Raw genomic sequence first — 21,260 nt, 5'->3', positions numbered from 1 at the left:
GCATGCTTCAGTAACCACTTGATGAGTTGATGAAGGACCAATAAGCCGGCTTATTCTAGCCTAATGTTACAGACTAAGTGTTGCTATTAATAGAACAGGACACATGTGCAACACACTGTCCCTTTTAATAATCACATCTAACTTTCTAAATTATTGAATTAGTTTAACTGACTCCGGATAGTCTCTCTTGACTTTAGTGAGTATGGCTCAAATCTCCATGTAAATGGTTGGATCAAGCTGTATATTGTAGATGAGCCTAGGGCTTTGAACAAGACCCAGAGGAGGGGACAAGCACAACTCCTTCTAACCACTGGCTCGGATCCACTAGTGTCACCCAGTCCATCCTCCATAGCAAAAGCTTCTCCAAAATTCTGCTTTCACTGTCTTTCTGAAGAGCTCATATGTCAGACTGCTAATTAGAAAAATAGCCAAAGCTCTTTATCAACTGTTTCCCAAATATTTAATTTACTAAGCCATTTTTAACAAACAAGTTCTTTATCTCAGTAGGTCAGTGTCTTCAGTTCAACATTCAAACCTTGAGCCTCATTAATTAAGTGCCCTGATTTGTTTGTTTTCAAAGTGCTTTGTTTTACTTGTTCGAGTTAGAAGTCTACATATCAAGAAAGCCAAAATAAACCCCTTTTCTGTGCCATAAATCTTTCTTATCACCTGCTGTTTATACTATAGTGTCCTAATTATTTCCCAGTTGCATTTTATTGAAGTATCTTGTTACCTCAAAAGTAATGTTCTAAGAAATACTTTGTGTTTTCTAGGTTTCTGTTTTGTTTTGTTTTTTGTTTTTTAATCACTTCTCATAGTGCCTCCCACAGAGCAGGCAGGAATGAACAGGAGTTGAGGATATTGTGTTGGTCCATTTGGTCCACTATGATGAAACATCATAGGCTGGAGAATTTATTTAGAATGGAAATTTCTTTCTCATGGCCCTGGGCGCTGAGAAGTCAGCTATCAAGATGCTGGCAGGCACCTTAGCTGGGGGAGAGATGCTCGATATCTCAAGATGCTACCTTGAATGCTGCCTCATTCTCCCATGGTGGAAGGCAGAAGGGCAAACAGGGATAAGCCTGCTCCATCAAACCCTTCTATTATGGAAAGTAATCTCATTTGTGAGGGGGATCACAGATGGACCAATCATCTTTGAAAGACCTCTGTGTGGTAGTACCTGAGTTTTGTAGAAACAGATTTAAACCACAGCAAATACATTTGAACTGAATCTCAAGGAAGAACTTTAAATTGAAAGGAAGAGAAGGGATACAGAATAGCTGCTCTGGTGGGTATTTACGTTTTGTTATGTAAAGTCGGCCCGCAGAGTCTCCTAGGGAACCTTGAATTCACTGGTTCAGCTAGACTGGCCGACTAGCAAGCCTTAGGAATCCTCCTGCCTCTGCCTGCTTGGGCCTAGGACTCCAAGTCTGTGCCACCAGGCCCAACTTTTGTTCATGAGTACTAGAGCTTAAAGTAAGGCCCTCGGGCCTGCACAGCAAGTGTAGTGACTGTGGCACTGTTACAGTTGATTTACATCATAGTTGATTTACAAAGAAATCCTGATGTATATATCAGGTGTCAGGGTAGCAAGAGTTGTCAGATAAGGTTTTTATTGCAAAAAAAAATCAGATCTTTTAAAAATACATGTTCTTTTTCTTTTCTGTCTTATTTAACTTTAGAAGGCTAACTGCAGTAGACTCTCGAGTTTAATTTCTAACACTTCCCAAACAAAACCTAAGCCTGGTATACCAGAGACAAAATAGTAAGAGCAGTGCCCTCGTCCATTTCACAGCTAGAAGGAGACAGCTGGGAGTGGGTGTGGGGGACATAAAGAAGCTTATTTAACTCACAGTTCTGGGGTTTGGGACACCTCAGGTTGTGGCGTGGCGTTCAGTGAGCGCTGCCATGAGGCCTATTGATATGATGAAGCTCCCTATGGGAGCAGGCAAGAAGCCGGGCAAATGCCGGCTTACCATGTTAAAGGTGTTGGGAAGTGGGTTCACGAAAGGTAATTAACATTACGTGAGGTCATAAGGGGAGGGACTGCCATGATTTCATTAGTGCTAAGCCGGTGGCCCCTGAGAGTGGGCTCCTAGCAAAGGCCTCCGGTTGCCTCACCTCATGGCCAGAAGCAGAAGGGCAATTGGGTGGATGGGGGTGGGGCTGTCAGAACATATGGGGTAACCTTGCCCTACTACAACCTGATCCAAGATAGGTTTTCATTCCTCTTGGAATCCTAATCACCACTTAAAGTCCCCCACCCCCACCCCCCAAACTGCCAATCAAATTTCAACAAAAGCTTCAAGGGAGCAAACCATAGCAAGAAGCGTTGAACATTTTTGTTGTTGTTGTTAAAATCCAGTTTGGATTCCCAGCTCAGTGTTATCTGCTCTTCCTGTTGCTATGGTCCCACTCGTTTGTTTCGTCTTTTATTCTCTGCTGACCGTTTTCCCTCTTGAGTGATGCTCCATGATGGAAGGCACTTGTATAGTGCAGCAGGTGTGCTAGGTGGAAGGGAAATTGTATTAACACATATATGAAAGACCAACGAGACAGTCATTCTGTCCCACAGCGGGGTGACGTCCCCAGGAAACGTTCAAGCTCTTTCAGTGAAACATTTGAAGAACGAATTTTAGAAAAACATCCCTGTGCCTAGCTCTGCCCGCTGCTTCCCTTGCCTGTGCAGTCTGGAAACTCACATAGCAAGGCATCAGGAAGCCCTGGAGACGGCACTCTGGGGGCTGGATAATAAGAGGAAGGGAAAATGGCAAGGGGCTGTCTTCAAGCGCTGAGGCTCTTCTCACGGAGAAAACCATTTCCCTTTATTTTAACCCCAGGCTTGCTTTAATTTTAAGCTATTAATTTGAAACAGTTAATCAGTAGCCACGGGCACATACACACTTCTAGGATTACAAATATCTGTCCTTTGCGAATAAACCCCGAAGTGATAATGATTTATATGTATGATGTGCTATTAGTTGGAAAGGCCCAAGCTCTTCCTACACGATGATTTGCAGAGGTCATCCAGTAGAACTTTCTAACTCATCGTAAGGCTGGGAGACCCTTAAAGGATGACAATGTTTTCAAGACTAAATGAGAGAGTAGGTGCACACATTTTAAAACCACAAACTCTGGGAGTCAGTTTTACAAAGCTTATTTTACTTAGTCCCCTACACCGGTATTTTATTTTGAATGTTGATCATTCTCAGTGGGGTACCAGCAGAGATGCCCCCAGGACCCCCTAAAGAGCAGTAAGGTTTGTGTTCTCATTGCTGCTTCAATACCAAATATTTACTGGGAAGCAGGATGTGTTTCTTCAGTTAAAGGGAATTATGTGGTTTGGCTTAATGAAGGAAGAATTAACTGTTCGCTGTACCACTTAGCTCACTGCTGTGACAGATCTATCTTTATTAAGAAAATCTAATACATTCCTAGCAGGTAGCAGCAACCTACACATTGGAGGGAATTGGTAAGAAAGAAGACCATTGATTCTAATTGGAATGACAGCAGGAATTTGAACAGAAAGCAGTAATCTGCATTGAAATATTACCATTATCTCAATTAAAGTTTATGTCCTGTCTTCTACACAAATAGCCTAGCAGACCTCTATAACCTTGCAGACTAGTGTCTTTAGTGCCCTTTTAAATAAAGTGAAAAATAACAAAGTGAATGAATGAATGAATGAATGAATGAATGCCACTGGGGATTCCATTGTGAGGTGCTATTTTCAAGGGAAGCCACCACTTCAGCATCACTAAATACCCACACTGGACTAGCTGTATGCCTTGGAGTTCTGTCATTCAAGCCAACTGTGCCATTGACCCCATGGAGATGATGAAATACCCTGGGAACACAATAATCCCAGGGGACATGGGTGGTTTACAAAAGGTCATCTTTTGTACTGGTTTATGCATCCTTAAATTTGAATAGCTTTCTCAAACGAAGGCATTCTCAGGGCTGTGATTGAAATATATTTACCTTTAAAGTGAGTAGATCCCCAAGATACAATATATTCATTTACCATCCGGGTCACTGTCATGTTTGAGATAGGGAGTCGTTGTGGGGTCATGAGAAAGGAAGAAAGTGGGAAATAAGGAAAGTAACTGGAGACGAGCTTTTCAAATAAAAATTCCGTTTGATGGTTTGCTTCCCAGAAGGGCAGCTTTGTTTTGGTGTGTGCTTCTCAGAGACCTCAGTGTACTTTACCAGAACACCCATGGCTGTGCACGTCTCAGGCTTCTCAGAGACCTCAGTGTACTTTACCAGAACACCCATGGCTGTGCACGTCTCAGGCTTCTCAGAGACCTCAGTGTACCTCACCAGAATACCCATGGCTGTGCACGTCTCAGGCTTCTCAGAGACCTCAGTGTACTTCACCAGAACACCCATGGCTGTGCATGTCTCAGGCGCTACGTTTTATAATTTCCATTGTATGACTTTTCCTGGTAATAGGAGAGATTTCTTTTATTGCAGGTCCCTGAAACATCATTTTGGTAGAATAATGTTCGTCCCTTTCTATAGATCCTATTGGTGCTTCCTGACATAGCATGCTTAGTAGAGAGGGAAAGAAATTCTATGGTGTTTAGGGTAGATAGGAATGTGGACATCTTTTAAGGCTCATTTTCTTTATGGAATTCCTGCATTCTTTAGCCCTGGAAGCTTAGAAAAATAAGAAGACTACCTGAGTAACTTGAGCAGTGTGTCACCAAGGTTGCTAGTCCATCTAGTGGGTCTGACCTCAGGTCCGATACTTGCACACTACTGTGTGGACAGTTATGTATTGCACAACTCTTTGATGGAGGCATGACTGCAGGACACATTGATGTGGTGGGAAATGATATCAATAACTTGGCTTCCTTCAGCCGCTTCTGAACAAACCCATATGTATCGTCAGGAGAACTCCGTGTTCCTGCTGTCATAATCCTGCTGTACCTGAGGCACCTCCTATCCTAACATACCTATTTCCCATCAAGATGGATGTCACCAGTACATTTTCTCCACAGGAGACGGCTTCTGTGGAATGAGGCACAGATACCTGGATTGTCTCATACTCTGGAAACCCCTTGGGCTTTACAAATGGTCTGAATTTATAGTTGCTAGTTTTAGGGTATGTGACTGTGTGGGAGGCTGTCAATCAAAAATGAAATTTAACATTTTATTTGACTTTTGATATTGAAATAAGATTTCTCTTTTTCCCTCTGTGGTTGGCTCAGAAATGGATTGGAGCAAGTTAATTAAAAGCCTGGCAGCTCAATGCTTTCAGCCTCCGATGGTTCCCAAGCATCCCTTCTCGGGAGCATTCTTTGTAACTGGGAAGCTCAGCTGGAGCCTCTGAAAAACAAAGTGATTTCTTCTTAGCTCTTTGTTTTAAGATTTGAAGACAACAATTTTGTAGACTAATGTCCATACCTCTGGTTAATAGCCTCACTTCTTGGTGATGTCCTGAAAAGTGTTGGGGAGCACTGTATTTTGTAGACAAATGTTGGAGGCATTGTATTTTGCAGGCAAGTATTGGAAGCACAGTACTTGGTAGGTGCACACCTTGAAACTATCTCAGTCAGCACAGCTGAATTCCTTACCTATACATGCTCAGGAGCAGTCAGCTGACTCCCAGGAATAAATAACAGCAAACTCCACCACAGCTCATCAAGGTTATTTTTGACTCTTCACCTCCTGGAAACAGAAATATGCAGGAAGGGATATTTAGTACGTTAGTTTATTTGCACTGAATGGAATTGTCTGAAGAATTGCATTCAAACCCAACATTTTACTATACAGAAGAGTAATCATAGAATGCTCACCTTCTAGAAGTTACACTGCAGCCCTTGGGCTATATAACCAAACTATAGATGTGCTTTTAAGCTCTGTGGACTTATTAACTATATTAAGAGCCATTTTATATGAAATTTCCAGCTAATACTGGGTGCGCACTATACCCATAAGGCTCAAACTCACCATTACCTTTAGAAGGAATGTAGACCCTCTTAAATTAGATAGGAATTCTGATTTATATGAGCTAACCCTGCTAGCTCAGTCGGCAGAGCATGAGACTCCTAATCTGAGGCACGTGGGTTTGTGCCCTACGTTGGGCATCACTTGTTATGCAAAACCCACGAGAGTCTGTCTAAGGCGTATCAAGGATTTATTAAGATATGAAATGGGGAAAAATTCACTCACGGATACAGAACCAAGTAAATAGCCATCATTGTCCTCCATTCTGCCCGGGAGCATATGGATCCAGCCATCTAGTCTCCTATCACCCCAAGAGAATGACCGGGTGCCCCCTCCTCAGATTTAAAGCGGTCAGGTAACCTGCCAAGAGGCCACACCCTAAGGCTGGTCCTCCAAAGTTATTGACAGAATGAATATCCACCCACGACACTTGTCATGGCTCTTTGTTTTTGTATGTGTACACACATGGGGGAGTGCATGAGTATCTCTCATGTGTGCATGCATGTATATCTGTGTGTGTGTGTGTGTGTGTGTGTGTGTGTGTGTGTGTGTGAAGATACACCTTCAGTGGTGTTCTTCAAGAGCTGTTCACCTTGCTTTTTGTTGCTTTGTAAGATGTCCTTGTTTGTATTCGTGTGGAGGCCAGAAAAGAGTGACAAGTGTCGCCCTCTACAACTCTCATCCTGATCCTTTGATGAAGGATCTTTCCCTTAACTTGGGGCTCGATTTTCCCATGTAGGTAGGAAGCCAGGATGCCCTCTGTCCCCACGTTCACTGGAGCTGGCATATTACAGGTATGTGTGTTATGTACATGCTGGGGTCTGAAGTCCAGGCCCTAAAACTGCATAGAAAAAGTACGTAACCACTGATCTTTTCTTCAGATCAACCCTGGTTTTGAACTGGGACTGATCAAGTAGTTCAGAGTGTCTAATCGGCAAGCCCCATGGACCCTCCTCCTTCCTCTTGCCCAGCACTGAGATTGAAAGCCCATACACAAGGCACCCCGGTGCCTTTTTAAGCATAGGTTCTGCTGATTTAATTTAGGTCTTCTAGCCTGCTGATTTAATTTAGGTCCTCAACCCTCGCACTGGTTGCTTTCTTTAGATAGGACAAGGCTCTTCCCACTTGCTTTCTTTTTCCTCCACTCAAATCACAAAATGAAGGCCTAGCAAAGCATTTGATTTGCGGTCTTTGATCGTGACAGAACCTTTTGATACCATAATTCTCTCTAGCAGTTATGAGGGAAAACACAGGAAAAGCGAGTTTCTGGGTAATTTCCTTCCAGAGGACACAGGCATCACCCAGTGACTGTCTAGGCTGGGCCGGCACTTTTCTCATCCTGTCCCCTGCGCTGATCGCCATAGCTCCATCAGGCATGGAAAGGCGAGCTCCGAGAGACTGAACTTGCCCAGGACCACACCGCTCTTGGGTGGCAGAACTGAGTTGCATTTCTAAGCCTGCCTGCTTCTAGATTTCCCCTCTAAACTTCCCCAGACTTCAGGTGGCTTCCCGCAAATCAGATCCCTCTTTCCACATCTTTGTTGAGAGAGAAGAACTGAGTAGATTAGGGAGGGTGGGGGGAATTTTGAATTATTATCCTTAGCTGTTCACCATTTCCTTCTTAGTACTGCGATAGAATTACTTATTTGGGGTTTTGAAATCACTCACAACAAGATAGAAAACAGAATGCATGGCTCCTGTGAGCCGTCAGAAGGCCTGCTTCCACATGGCTTTTAATTGTTTCATTGGCTGTGAGTTCTCCCCACTCCCTGGCCGCACAGCTGTATGGGGGCTCAATTTGTAATAAAAGTGGTTTAGCGCAAACCATACATACATAATGGTCTTTGATTTCCCCCTAGGCTGGGAAAATCTCTCTTAATTATCTGCTTGTAGGGTTGGAATTTCTTCACCCAGTCTATCTTCATTTACTGGAGAGTCTCCAGAGTCCCACTTTTAGAGGAATTTTTTTTTTTTTTGGAAGTGAAAACTGGCCCCACGCCTTCATGTGGAGGAAGGTCAGCGTGGCAAGAAAGCCGACTGACTTCAAGCTCACCCCAGTGAGGGAGTCCGCTAAGAGAAGGGAATCTTGCTCACTCTAGATGGGTGGAAAAGGGTTGTAAGAGAAGCAAGAAAGAACGGTATGCCAGGCAGCATGCAAGGGCGCAGTTAACGGAGCCCGCTCCCTTCAGCTCCACAGGCACGGGGGTCCCTGCTTGACCCAGTGCTGATACACAGACCTCTCTAGTGAAAAGAGAGAGGCAGGGCTAGGTAGAAACCGCTTCTGGTGAAAAGGTACTGAGAAAATGTTGGCCATCTGAAAGGAGTCACAGAAGCAAAAGTCCTCTTTAGGCAGGTGTGGACCAAATATTGAACACACACACACACACACACACACACACACACACACACACGCACGCACGCACGCACGCACGCACGCACGCACGCACGCGCATGCGCACACAATCACACGAGCGCATGCTCGCACGCACACACATTGCGGCCAGCCATAAGCTTCCAGTACCCTCTGAAGAGTGGCAGAAAGAGGAGCAGAGTTTGAAGAACACCAGCAGCTAGAGACTTTCCATCTGCTGTGTCCTCCATAGAGGCTCACAAGCAACGGAGCTCATCGGGGTTCTGTGCTCTGACATGCCCTCCTGACTCCTGAGGCTGAGGGTGGGTCTCCAATCGCTTTTGTAATCATATAGTCTGTGTAGGAAGAACGATGTTTTTGAAGATGGGGAAACATGTCCCATGCGTGTCTTAGAGCACACTTTCATGCTTAGGTTGTATATATGAGCACATATCTTGGAACCAAGTCTGGTTATCAGTGAGAGTGGCTGTGGGAATCCAAGGAAAGGCAGGATAGAAGATCTGTCACCTCTGCTGTGGCCAAGGACGTCAGAACAGCAGCCACCTGCCAACCCGGGAGATGGCATGTGGGCCTAGGTCCTGAAACTAGTACTACACCAATCCATGGACCAGCTTTGGTGCTTGATATGTCCCTAGCTGAGATGCTGAGGATGGGTACCACACCCTGGACAGACTTCTGCTGGCTGGGAGGACTATGTCAGAGCTTGGGTCCTTCATCAGATCCTAGAACTTCCAGAGAGCTAGAGCTTCCAGAGCAGGCAGGAAAGAACATTTGCCCAGCTGTTGTGGCTGTATGAATATGGTCTGTTTGTTACATGATCATAAATCAGGCTCTTTTATTCTTCCTCTAGGATCAAAACATTTTAGCAATTCAGAAGATTTGTGTGAACCCGGCTTCCACAGTAGACATTTCCCTCCCTTAAGGTATCCCTCCCTAGTCTACAAATTAAGAGACCTGCCATTTAAAGCCTGCAATAAACAGCCTTGCCAGTTAGCTTTGATGGAATCATAGTGATCGGACATTAGTGAGCACTCAATGGGACTTTGCAAGCCTTTATTGTTACACATGGGGAAATCCAAACCCAGGAAAATGAATGGCAAGGTCATCACCCAGCTGGAAGCCAGCTGGGGTTCTGGTTCTCGGCCCGAGCTCACAGTACTGCAGCCACCTTGCACGCTCTCTTCAGTTGGTACCCGCTTTTTATTTTAAGCCCTTGAGTCAGAGGCGTACCTGTCAGTCAAAGGGGCTTTCACATCCCCATGAAGCTCTGTTGTTTCTCCTTTCCTAGGAAATGACTTTTTTTCCCCCTCTGTCCAAGAGCTTTGTGACCTTAAGTTAGAGGAAATAAAATCATTTTAAAGTGTCATTTTTCTGGGCCCTATAAAAAATGCCATTACCTAGAAAGCTGACCACAGGTAAGGGTTAACCAAAGCCCTGTGGAGGCAGAAAAGAACCAAGAAGTTGGGCCCCCTGATGGCCCAGTTTTGCCAGTGGTGTTGGTGACACTCACTTATAAGGAAGATTCCAGAAGTTACTTACCTATAGATGCAGAAACTTCTTTTAACTGGAAGGAATTTCTATAGAGAAATAGCTCCAGCAAAACCAAGGCCTCGTACCACGGCCAAAGGGCAGATTTTAAATGGAACTTGTGTTTCCTATTCCTAGTCAGAGGCTCACACTGGAAGGACTACCTCAGCGAGTCCAGAGATGTAGCTTTTCCTGTTAAGACAAGCCGGTGCAAATGAGACAGTTATGTCCAAAGTAAGAGTACGCTTGCCCTGATGGTCACCACTGAGCCTTCGTTACAGTCCAAGCACTCTTGTATGACTTTACAGGGACTGAGTACTTCCAGTTGCTGGACTACCGGTCAACTGGTCAACTTTCACCAGTCTGTGACACAGTGACACTCCCCCAGATCTAAGTGGTCTGTAGCCACAGGTGCATAAGGGTTGGGAGGTGCCAGTTTCTGCTCCAGCTGGCTCCTGGGCATCAGATCCAATGTGAATGGGAAGACCCAGATATGCCATTATTATAGAAGGAAAAAATATGTACCCATTGGAAGCTTCTATCCAGTTATGGCATATCACTTACATTCAAATGGAAAGTCACATTGGCAAGTTCAGTATCAATGAAAAGAATATAATAGACCTGTAACAACAGCCAGAGAAGTCACAGTGACTGGATGTTTGTGATGAAATGTTACCCTTCAATGTGGTAATGTTGGGAGGTAGAGCTTTTGGGAGGTGGCTAGGATATGGGGTGGAGCCCTTATCAAGTGAATTAGTGCTCTTATTCAAATCCCTTGAGAGCCCACCTTTCCAGTCTTGGAAATGCGAAGAATAAAGGTATGTTGTTTAAGTTTCCCAGTTTATAACTTGGCATGGTCCTAAGGCAGATGTATGTGTGTATGGATGTGCATGTTCACGTGACCAGCAGCAGAGCATGTGGAGTGGTATTGCTATCTACAACAGGAATCACCACTTTGTGTTCATTTCTCCTTTGATCTTAATGCCGATATAGGGAAAAGGCCAATGGATGTCTAAGGTTCATATGAAAAACAAGAGGCAGAACTGCTTTGAACCCCAGCAGTGTGCCCATACTCCCTCAGTCCTTGACCCTGCCTATCTCAGTGTCTGCTGCCTTCCTCTGATAACCCTCCAACAGATGCAGATTACCCACCCCCCTTCACTAGCTGGGCCTGTCACCTGATGCCTCATGCCAATATATCAGCCATCTGTTATGTCTACCTGTGTTGACAGAGCTGTTTATTTATTCAAAGTACATCATGAGCACCTGTGGGCATTCTGTGATACAAAGTAGGAGGCAGAGTGACAAAGAGATGGGTGATGGACCCTGTTCTCATAAGCTAGTGAAAACCGGTACACTAGAATTACATACACTAAACCATGTATTAATGTATTGCATTGCTATGGGGAGGCTGCAACAATGAGAACATTTTTGCAACTAGAAAATTTTTATGAAAGGATGGGGCGAGAGGACGGGGTTTAATCTTTGAAGGGTAGGTTGGGCACATGGTGAACACCTAGATAGAAAGGAAGGGAATACAAGTAGATAGGGCCCACAGCAGGCAGTGGACAGCAGAGCCTCAGTCCCAGGATTCCTTGCAGCAGACATCTCAAAAGACTTGATACTACTGTCTCCGCTAGGCATCTACTGGCCAAAGCAAGGAGTCATTTGTTGCCCTATTTTAAGTTGGTATTCCAATACTAAGAATAAATTTTTTTTATATAAATACTATCATCATCTTGGAATAGCACAATTAAATTCATTGCTTCATAAACATTTAAAGCCCTAACTTGGCAGATGTTAACTCCTAAAATATAACAAGTTTTGGGCCTGAGGATGTCATTCTATGGAATAGAATTTGCCCAGCAAACTCGAGGCCGTGGATTCTACTCACAACACAGAAAATAAGTACACAAACAACCACATACAGTATGACAAATCTTATGAAACATTATTCAGATTTTCTTCATTTGAAAAAAAAATCATTATCTTCAAAAGACCTGACAGCAGATTTTATGTCTTTCAAGATATCCTTGTTGAAATATCACAGAAAATGTGTAATCACATTAACTAGGAAAATAATTTCATTCACTAATTTAATAAATATTTAGTGAGCACATCTGATAAACATGGCATCAGTCTATGAGTGGGGATGTCTCGGTGATCAAGGGGTGTAAATTTATGGCCATCTGGAATCGGCATTCTACTAAGAGCCTCCGTAGAAGGCAGGGGGAAAGTTGCAAAGCTAAGCTGCACGTTTGTGGAGGAAACAGATCTCACTCCCCACTAAGGTTGACCACAGTGTTAGTCTTCTGCACACTGGGAGTCATAGAGTTTCTTCAGGGCTTCTTCGGGGCATGGTGAAATCATAGAGTGAGGAGCTTGATCTGGCTACACCATTGGAAGCAAGATGAGTGAGAAAGGGAGCCAGCTGAGTCTAAAAAGGGATGCCCAAGCTTGATGGGGTGACACATGCCCATAACCCCAGCATCTGGGAGGCTGAGGCAGAAAGATTGCAAATTCAAGGCCATCCTGGGCTATATTATTAGTTCAAGTCTAGCCTCAGCTGTGTGGCAACATTATTTCAAAGAGAAAAAGGAAGGGCTGGGAGGAAGAAAAGAGGACATGGATGTAGGGAAGGATAGAGAAAGAGGAAGAGGCATCCAGAAAGAAATGCTCAGCAGATAGAAAAATGACCCTAAACCAGAACAGCTGATTCACAGATTCCATGTGTATAGTTGGGCTTTCTTGGGACCTCCAGTTCCCAAATAATGACAGGGAGACTTATTAAAAATTATGAAAGCTTGGCTTTAGCTTAGACTTGTTCCCAACTAGCCCTTATAACTTAATTAACCCATTTCTATTGGTTTATCTTCTGCCATGTGGCTCGTTACCTCTTCTCCATTCAGTATGTGTGATTCCCCCCATGTCTGGATGGCTTAATCCTGTACACGTGTGTACCTCAGATTCTTCCCCAGTTCCTCTCTCTCTCCAGAAGTACCACCTATCCTCTCCTGCTTAGCCATTGGCCATTCAGCTCTTTATTAACCAATCAGAAGGGACCCTTAGGCAGAGACACTTCTTCACAGTGTACCAAAAGATTATCCCACAACAGATATGAGGGTTGGCAGAAGAGGGATCTCCTGTTGTGTGCACTAGAGACCCAGGGTGAAGAGAAAGGCAAGGCAGTGGCAGCCTCATCTCTGGTAAGGGCAGGCATCAGCTTAGATGGTTAGATAGACCCAAACAGGCTCTGGCGTCAGGTGACCCTCCCATCAAGTGACACTGAACAACTGGGAAGCTTCTGACGGGTTGTTTAACCTCTCAGAGCTTTAACGGTCCCGTCTGTAAAAGTGACCAGCCCAAACTTATGTAGAAATGAGACAGTATACTCAGGAGACTGGCTTGACAGTTAGTGGGTCTTTATTGTCATGACTAGAGCCGTGTGGATGATGAACTGGCTGGGGGTACCCATCCAGAGCAGAACATCTGAAGAGTGGTATTAAGTCACAAGGGCTGGGTGTTGCTGGAGGGCTTCTCTCCAGGTTCCACCAAGCCCCGCAGTCCCACAATTCACGTATAAAATAATCACTCAGACGCTTGTATTACTTATAAACTGTATGGCCGTGGCAGGCTTCTTGTTAACTGTTTTTATATCTTAAATTAACCCATTTCTATAAATCTATACCTTGCCACATGGCTGGTGGCTTACCGGCGTCTTTACATGTTGCTTGTCCTGGCGGTGGCTGCAGTGTCTCTCCTTCGTTCTTCCTGTTTCCCCAATTCTCCTCTCTCCTTGTCCCGCCTATACTTCCTGTCTGGTCACTGGCCATCAGTGTTTTATTTATTTAGAGTGATATCCACAGCACTTCCCCTTTTCTTCTTTTTTTTTTTAAAAGGAAGGTTTTAACTTTAACATGGTAAAATTACATATAACAAAACAATTATCAAGCAAGAATTACAGTTACAATATTAAAGATGTCCTATCTATCTTATATTTGTGAGTTTAAGGTTTTATATCTAACTTATCTTTTATCATAACTGAGGAAATTACAACTATCTAGTCTTTAACCACATCAAAGACCTGAGAAGGAATATACCTGAGAAATGGTAGATGGATGCAAGCAACTTTCAGGAATCTTGCAAGAGTAGACCAAGGCAGCTGGCAGCCTGGATAGTCACCTAATATTTCTCAGCATTGTTGGTGCATTTAAATTGGCTACAGGCCTAGAGTATCTGACAGACCATTTTCAGAAGCAGGAATTCTGAAAGACCATCTTACTCTGTCTTGGCAGAGTACAGGGGTCACTTTCCTTGTGTCCCGCTTGTCCAGAAAGGACAGCATTGCATTTGTACTGTCAGCCATCAAGGCAAGGGCAGTTCTTTGCCCAGTAGGCCATTTTGTGCCAAGAAGACAAACTTCCAAATGGAAATGTCTTAGAAGCCCAACATTCTCTCAGATCAAATTGGTGCAGCCAGGAGCAATTGTGTCTCACGTCAAGAGAATTCTAAGTTATTTAAATGCCATGTTTCTAGGTCTATGAAGTGTTTGAAGATTACCTATCTATCTGGAATATATCTATGTATACCTAGAAGACTTAACTAACATGGCTACAAATATGATTATCATAGATGACTAATTATTAATCTATTTTTAATTATTCATTACAATTTTAAATGAGTTAAACATAATACCTCAAACAAGAATAGAAATATATATATATATATATATAGTATAACAAAATTAACTTCAAGTTTGTATCAATAAACTAAAATTTATACCAATGTAAAACATTTTAAACATAAACTAAAATCTATACCAATGTAAAACATTTTAAACAAGTTGTTCTTTAAAAGTAGGTTCATTAATCTACCCTTTTATCTTATCATCTCTATATCCTATATATCTATATCATATCCCCTTTTCTTTTTTAGAAAGAGATCGCATTTATAATCAACCTGTTTTAAATAAAAATATTGGTTTTTCTCTGTCCCATACTGGAGGGCTCTTCTGATTTGGGACGCAAGAATCTCTTAACCATTTTTTTTTTTTAAATATGTCTGGGTTTAGAGCGGGAGTGAGCCAATTCCACCTCTAAAGCCAGCTTGGTATATTTGGGAATTTGGGTGTAGCATCTCTTACTACTTCCTGCTGGAGGGGGGCGCTGTATCTTATGGGGACACAAAGAAAATTTTAGGCCTATGGGGTAGTCCATGAGGCTGTATTGTGTGAGCCAGTTGCCTTGAAACCACTCTGGATGTTAGATTATCTGGGCCATGGTGTCATCAGAGACCTTTCGGGGGTCTTGGCTGGTGAAACCTGATGTATCTTAATCTGGAACAAATCCACAGCCTCTGGCTTTCTGTGGAAACAAAAGCAGAACCTCTTTTCCAAAGCAACATATCCTTACATCCAAATTTTGAATATACATATTGGTTTAATTTAACATCTTTTTCAATCAAATGTTTTTTGTAGTTAAAAATCCCAAAGACAACACAATCCAGATTCTCTGTGTAATATTCATCTTTATGTGGCTTTTTATATTAATTAATTAATTTTTTTGTCTCTTTCAAGCCTACATATATTTTACATACATTGTAAACGATTTTATCTGAATCAGTCTTTTTGTGAGCCTATTGCTTTAAACTGCAGCCTTCTAAGCCTGAAGCGGCACTGTGGCTGCTGGCTCCGCCCCCTTCAGCTTTTCAATATGGCGGTGGTATGTTTTCTCCAGCTCTGGGAGTCATCAAGTCTCAGAAATAGTAGGTCTATGCTTTTATCAAAGCAGCGTGTAGCCCAGAAACCTCTTTCTTTTTTTTTTTTAATACTAGTAAAGACTAAATCTACCACATAGCATAATGTGCCACTGGCAGACACCTCATTACCGCCATACTGCCGGTCAAACGCACACGCCAGGAACCCGCCAGTGTTCAAACCCGCGTTTTGTGGTGTCTAGCTGCCCGTATGAGACAAGAAGCAAGAACCTGGTTTTGGCTCTGTTTAGAATTGGTTATTAAATATTCTCAGGTTTAAGGTGGAAACTCGAGCCGTTGGGCGTCATTTGTTGCTGGAGGGCTTCTCTCCAGGTTCCACCAAGCCCCGCAGTCCCACAATTCACGTATAAAATAATCACTCAGATGCTTATATTACTTATAAACTGTATGGCCGTGGCAGGCTTCTTGCTAACTGTTCTTTTATCTTAAATTAACCCATTTCTATAAATCTATACCTTGCCACATGGCTGGTGGCTTACCGGCATCTTTACATGCTGCTTATCCTGGCAGTGGCTGCAGTGTCTCTTCTCTTCCTTCTTCCTGTTTCCCCAATTCTCCTCTCTCCTTGTCCCGCCTATACTTCCTGTCTGGTCACTGGCCATCAGTGTTTTATTTATATAGAGCGATATCCACAGCAGCTGGACCTCAGGTGAACCCTGTAGGAACTAACGCCATGTTACCCACAGGGCATCCAAACGAGGTGGCGAGTGGACCGTCGGGGAGAGGAGCTGTACACGGGCTCCTGTGTGGATGAATACTGAGACTATGCTGCCGTTTGTTTCTTGGGCACTCAGTACACTAAGCATTTGCTAAGTCTTCACGGAATGAAGACTTAGCTTCATAGAGCACGGGTCTATGAAGAGGACAAAGCTATACTGCTTTGTAAATGAAGAGATGAGAGTTAAACAGCCCGGCCTATGAGTCCCCTTGACCCCAGATCCAAAGCTAACTAGCACCGGATTTTGTTCAGCACACTTGCCCCCTTTCTACCTGTAGATACCCCACACCCATTGGTTGCTGGTCCTGTCAGAGTTACCTCTGAAGAGACAACATTGCCCCATCCAGCACATCAGAGCCCTTAGCAGATGGGAGACCTTGCTTCAACGGTAGGCTTCCACCAGCCTTAGCGAGGCCACAGACAACTCCCACAGCCCCAGGAAGATGACTACTGCCCTTCCAGGTTTACTACACCTTGCTGTTGGCATACCAACATGTAACTGAAGCATACCAACATGGGAGTGAAGAGGCTGGTTCAAATTATGACACAGCCCCTGATGACCCGTGTGGTCTGAGGGAAAGTGTCGTGTTCTTTTTGAGCTACCTTCCCTTCCTCATTTGCAGTCCTGGCACAGGGACCCTAGGCCCAGATCAAACAAGAACGCAAAGGTAGTTAGTTAGCTAAAGGAACGCCAGCCTGTGTGTGCACAAGCAGCCCCCAAACAGCGCCTGCAGCTGCCTTAGCCTCATGGTCTAAGTGGAGGAGTGATGGACTCAGGCCCCAGGAGGTGAGAAGAAAGCCATGAACCACAGAATCTTGCTGCCCCATTGGTTACAGACTACCTTGAGTTTCGAAACAGCCCATTTTAATTCTTTTTTTCCCCTCCTGCAGTCACGACGCTTAGTCACATTTGACTCAAGAAAGCGTCCCACTCAGGCAGGGCTCTAGCTCTGTATTTTGATGTTATTTTTAGTGTCACCTGGGTGGATTACAGGTTTCTGATCCCAAATAAACCCTCCTTAGAGCAGAACTGAGGCAGCCCCATGACTTGCTTAATGGTTTAATACCTTGAATGTGAATGGCTTTGCCATTTGACGCGAACAGATTCTAGCAACAAAGGCTGTCAGGGTATTCTTTCCTAATCATTTTCTGAACATCCTCAATCTGACAAGTTTGCTTTCACAAATCCCCGGCGTGAGGATGGCGTTTGCCAGCTCCAGGATGTGGGATGGATGAGATACTATCATAAGACTGATGTCAATGTTCCGCGTGGAAGTTAGAGGGCTTGATGTGGCCTCTTTTCCCAAATAGACCCCTTTAAAATATTTTCTCATCTCACAAAACGGCAACCTGCCTCGTCATCACCCTGCCTCCTCACACCACCTCAGAAGCAGGCGGTTTTGTGTGTGTGTGTGTGTGTGTGTGTGTGTGTGTGTGTGTGTGTGTTTTCCTTTTCTCTTCCTTTAATGTCCAATCTGGCCTGCCTAAGGAGACACCAAAATGCCAGCGCAGTGAAGCGAGTAATCGGCATTTACTCCGGGCTCCGCTCCGCTTTCCAAGCAGAAGGACAGCGGAGTTTGAATGGGTGGGGGTCTCTCTGCTGGTGGCTCCTGTGGCAGGGCCTGCCAAGCATTACTATTCCAGCCCTTAAACCTGCGCCAGACTGTTAATGTCTTAATGCTTATTCAAGTGTCAGAGAGTGCTGGCAGATGTCAGAGGGAATGGGGGGCTGTCAATAAGGAAATTACTTACATTCGCGGGGTGATGGCGGCAGTCTGTCAGGTAGCGTTTGAGGAGACGTCAAGCTGAAGGGAGGAGGAAGCAGAGAAGAAAAGAGGATGACAGCGAACAGCCCTGGGGGAGGGGCGCTGCTCAGAAAAACTGTTTGGAGACATCTTTCTCTTCTTTTTATTCCAAGAGCTAAGCTCTAGGTACTGCAGTCACAGGTCACACAGTAAACAAGAAGGTGTTTTCTAACCCGGGATAGAATAAGGATGGGGGGGGGGGCAAGGGGCCTTTTGTTTCTTGATGTCAGCTTCCCCCCCCCCCCCCTGAGGAAGAAGCAGGCATCGGTTTTCTAGAACACATCGGGTTTCCATGTTTTATGTATCTTGTTTTGTAGTGACTTCCCATGGCTATTGTATTCTAGGAGTGGTGAAAAGCTTTACTGATGAGGTGCGCATGGGAAGCCATCATCCCAAAAGACATCTGGTATGCCAGAGAGAGGAAGGGACATCCCCCTTGCTGCAGTCTTAGGTTTGACTGGAGGGCATGCCCTCTGTGCAATGCAGGCTCTGTCTGTCCTTGCCTGAATGGTAAGGACTACTGGAGACCTTGCTTTGGAGCTGAGCTGCAGGTAGAAGCTTCCCAGTTCTGATTTCCTGTGTTCATGCTCTTCCCTGGGTCCTTATGCCTGCAAAGCTCCTCTCTCTCCCCTCCGCCCCCCTCCCTCCCTCTCTCTCTCTCTCTGTCTCTCTCCTTACCCCTCTTCTCCCTTCCTTTCCTCCATTTCTCAAGTCTCTTCCTCCCTTCTATATATGTCAAGTTAGTTTTTGGAGACAAAGTTTTCTTGTATAACATACACTAGCCTTAAACCACAGCCTTCTTGACGGAACCTCCTGAGGCCCATGCCCATACTTAGGCTATCACGTTCCTTTACTGGTCTGTATAGGCCCTATCCATTCCTCCAGTGTAGGCAGTATCCATGTGCATGGAAGAGGACAGGCCTACATTCCTGTTGTCATTACTCAGCAGCCAGCTGCCATCAAAGAATGGGCTTCTGGATGAAAGACTGAGCCCTGAAGAATCTACCTGGAAACCTGGAAACCTGAGACCTGGTGTTTGTCTCTTTTAGTAACAGAAAAAACAAAACAAAACAAAACAAAACAAAAACAAAACACCACTACCTCCACTACCAACAAAACCAACTGCTTTTGGAGGGGACCTGGACAGCATGTTTGTGGTTAACACTGGCTTCCAGGAGCTATCTACTCAGTGTCCCACATCTCCAGGTAGAATGGAGCCTCCTTCCATATTCTAGATTTTCTCCTAGAAGGAGTCAGGCAGAGGAAGTTTGCCACTTATTTATTTATTTATTTATTTATTTATTTATTTATTTATTTATTTATTTATAACTAGCCAAAGAAAAGTCAATGTTAACTAATGGAAATTCCAGGATCTGAGGTGCCCAGGCGTAGCAGAAGGAGGCAGGGCAGTTGTTCACGGAATTCCTGGAAGACGCTGCCGGACTGGCCTGGTGCCACAAACCTGGAAGTTCAGTGGAGAGCAGAGATAAAGTCTAGACTTAACCTAGACAAAGAGGCCCCTTCCCAGATTTCAGAGAGCCTCGCACTACACAGCCCCTCCCTCCTCCCCTCCGAAGAGGAAAGGGGCGGTGAGCTGATGCTCTGGGTAAGCATGTGTGTACGGCCCACCTGCTGGTCTGCCCGTGTATTCAAGGTTTCCAGGGCTCAGCCCTCAAATCGGTTTAGCTCCAGTCAAGGAGGGAGGATGCGGAGCTTTTGAAGTAACCTTCCAAGCTTTGAAGTGCTCTCCCGAAGGGCACATAAACACACTTCTGCCAGGAAAATACAGCAGGACATAACCCTCCCCGACGGATCCCTCCGGGGACCCTCACGGTTCAGGAAGGAGTCCATTTCTGTGAGGACAGACTCACCGGGCTGCCCGCCTCCTCTTTCTCCCTAAGCTGAAGCAATCAAGTTAACACCCTGCAAGCAGCTTTGAAGTATCTCTTATTCCTCTAGCCCCGAGTTCCTCATTGCCGCTCCACAGCCCTGAACACCCAGGCCCATCTCACTGGCCTTCGCCCGCTGTACTTCAATATTAAATTCTGGGTAGAAGGTGATCCGATCTAGGATTTGTGCTGGGAGAAATGCTAAAAGGAACAGAAAAACCATGCAACACAGGACAATACCGTGACAGAATCCGGGAGATATCAGCAAAACATTAACAAGGCATTAGATTCCCCATATGTAATTATTTTCCAGATTATTTACTTATGATATGCTATTCTTCTTACTGAATAATTCTATTAAAAGGAGAAAAAAAATCTGTCGAATCAGTATTTTTTTTACAGCAGTAAAGTCCACAGTGTTTCTGAAATTCTTCCCGTCTTTTCCCCATTCCTGATGTCTGACTGTTGTCGCTCTAGGTCTTTTACCCAGTTTTCTGCTGCATGCGGGCCAGCAGCAGTGGAGAAAGAGCAGCGGCACTAGGCAGCGTGTCTTCAGCACTGGAATCCTGGAATGCCTTCTGGCACTTATTATCTCCCTGGTGACTCAGAGACAATCCTCTAGCCCTATTTTTCAGGTGGGGGAACTGAGGTTTTGAAACACTAAAGAATTTAAAGAGGAGCCTAGATTAGAAATCCCAGTTCAAAAGTCATTATTTCAGGGTTTACTGCTCTCTGGTAGGTCATGTACCCGTTTCAATGCCTTAAAACATCTTACATTGCAGCATCCTTTTAATTTCAGTCTCTATTTTATGTGTATGGGTGTTTTGCCTGCTTGTGTGTTTGTGCACCACTTGTATACCTGGTTCCCACGTGGGCCAAAAAGGGCATCTGATCCCTTGGACCTCGAGTTACAGATAGATGGTTGTGAGCCGTCATATAGGCGCTGAGAATTGAACCTGGATCTTCTGGAACATCAACCAGTGTTCTTAGCTGCTGAGCCATCACCCCAGCCCCCCACTGTGACATCTTGTATCTTTCCTTCCAAGTACTTATGAGCAGGTCTAATTTTATGTTTGCTTGTGTGATAGCTTGAGTATGTCACCTCGGCAGACTCTAAGTGCAAGGATCCCAGAAATCATGTCTATTTTTGCTAATATTAAGACTGTTACATAACAGGAGTATAATACATAATAGATACATGAGTAATGGAATGACTTAAT

The 21,260-nt window shown here is 44.4% G+C and overlaps 1 protein-coding gene and 1 long non-coding RNA gene across 4 annotated transcripts in view; one reads left to right on the top strand and one right to left on the bottom strand.

Moving 5' to 3' along the window:
* The window catches only part of Rasgef1b (RasGEF domain family member 1B), a 521,256-nt gene that overhangs the window by 443,932 nt on the left and 56,064 nt on the right, over positions 1-21,260 (top strand). The window lies entirely within an intron of this gene.
* LOC107401062 (uncharacterized) lies at positions 187-18,222 on the bottom strand. Its single transcript, XR_001577737.3, has 3 exons — positions 18,099-18,222; positions 5,583-5,676; positions 187-2,507 (listed from the first exon to the last, which is right to left on the bottom strand). It is a non-coding gene; the product is annotated as an uncharacterized LOC107401062 (long non-coding RNA).

Source organism: Peromyscus maniculatus, chromosome 10 (assembly GCF_049852395.1).
Source record: "Peromyscus maniculatus bairdii isolate BWxNUB_F1_BW_parent chromosome 10, HU_Pman_BW_mat_3.1, whole genome shotgun sequence".
Taxonomy (NCBI): Eukaryota; Metazoa; Chordata; class Mammalia; order Rodentia; family Cricetidae; genus Peromyscus; species Peromyscus maniculatus.
This window is presented reverse-complemented; position numbering and strand designations above follow the sequence as displayed.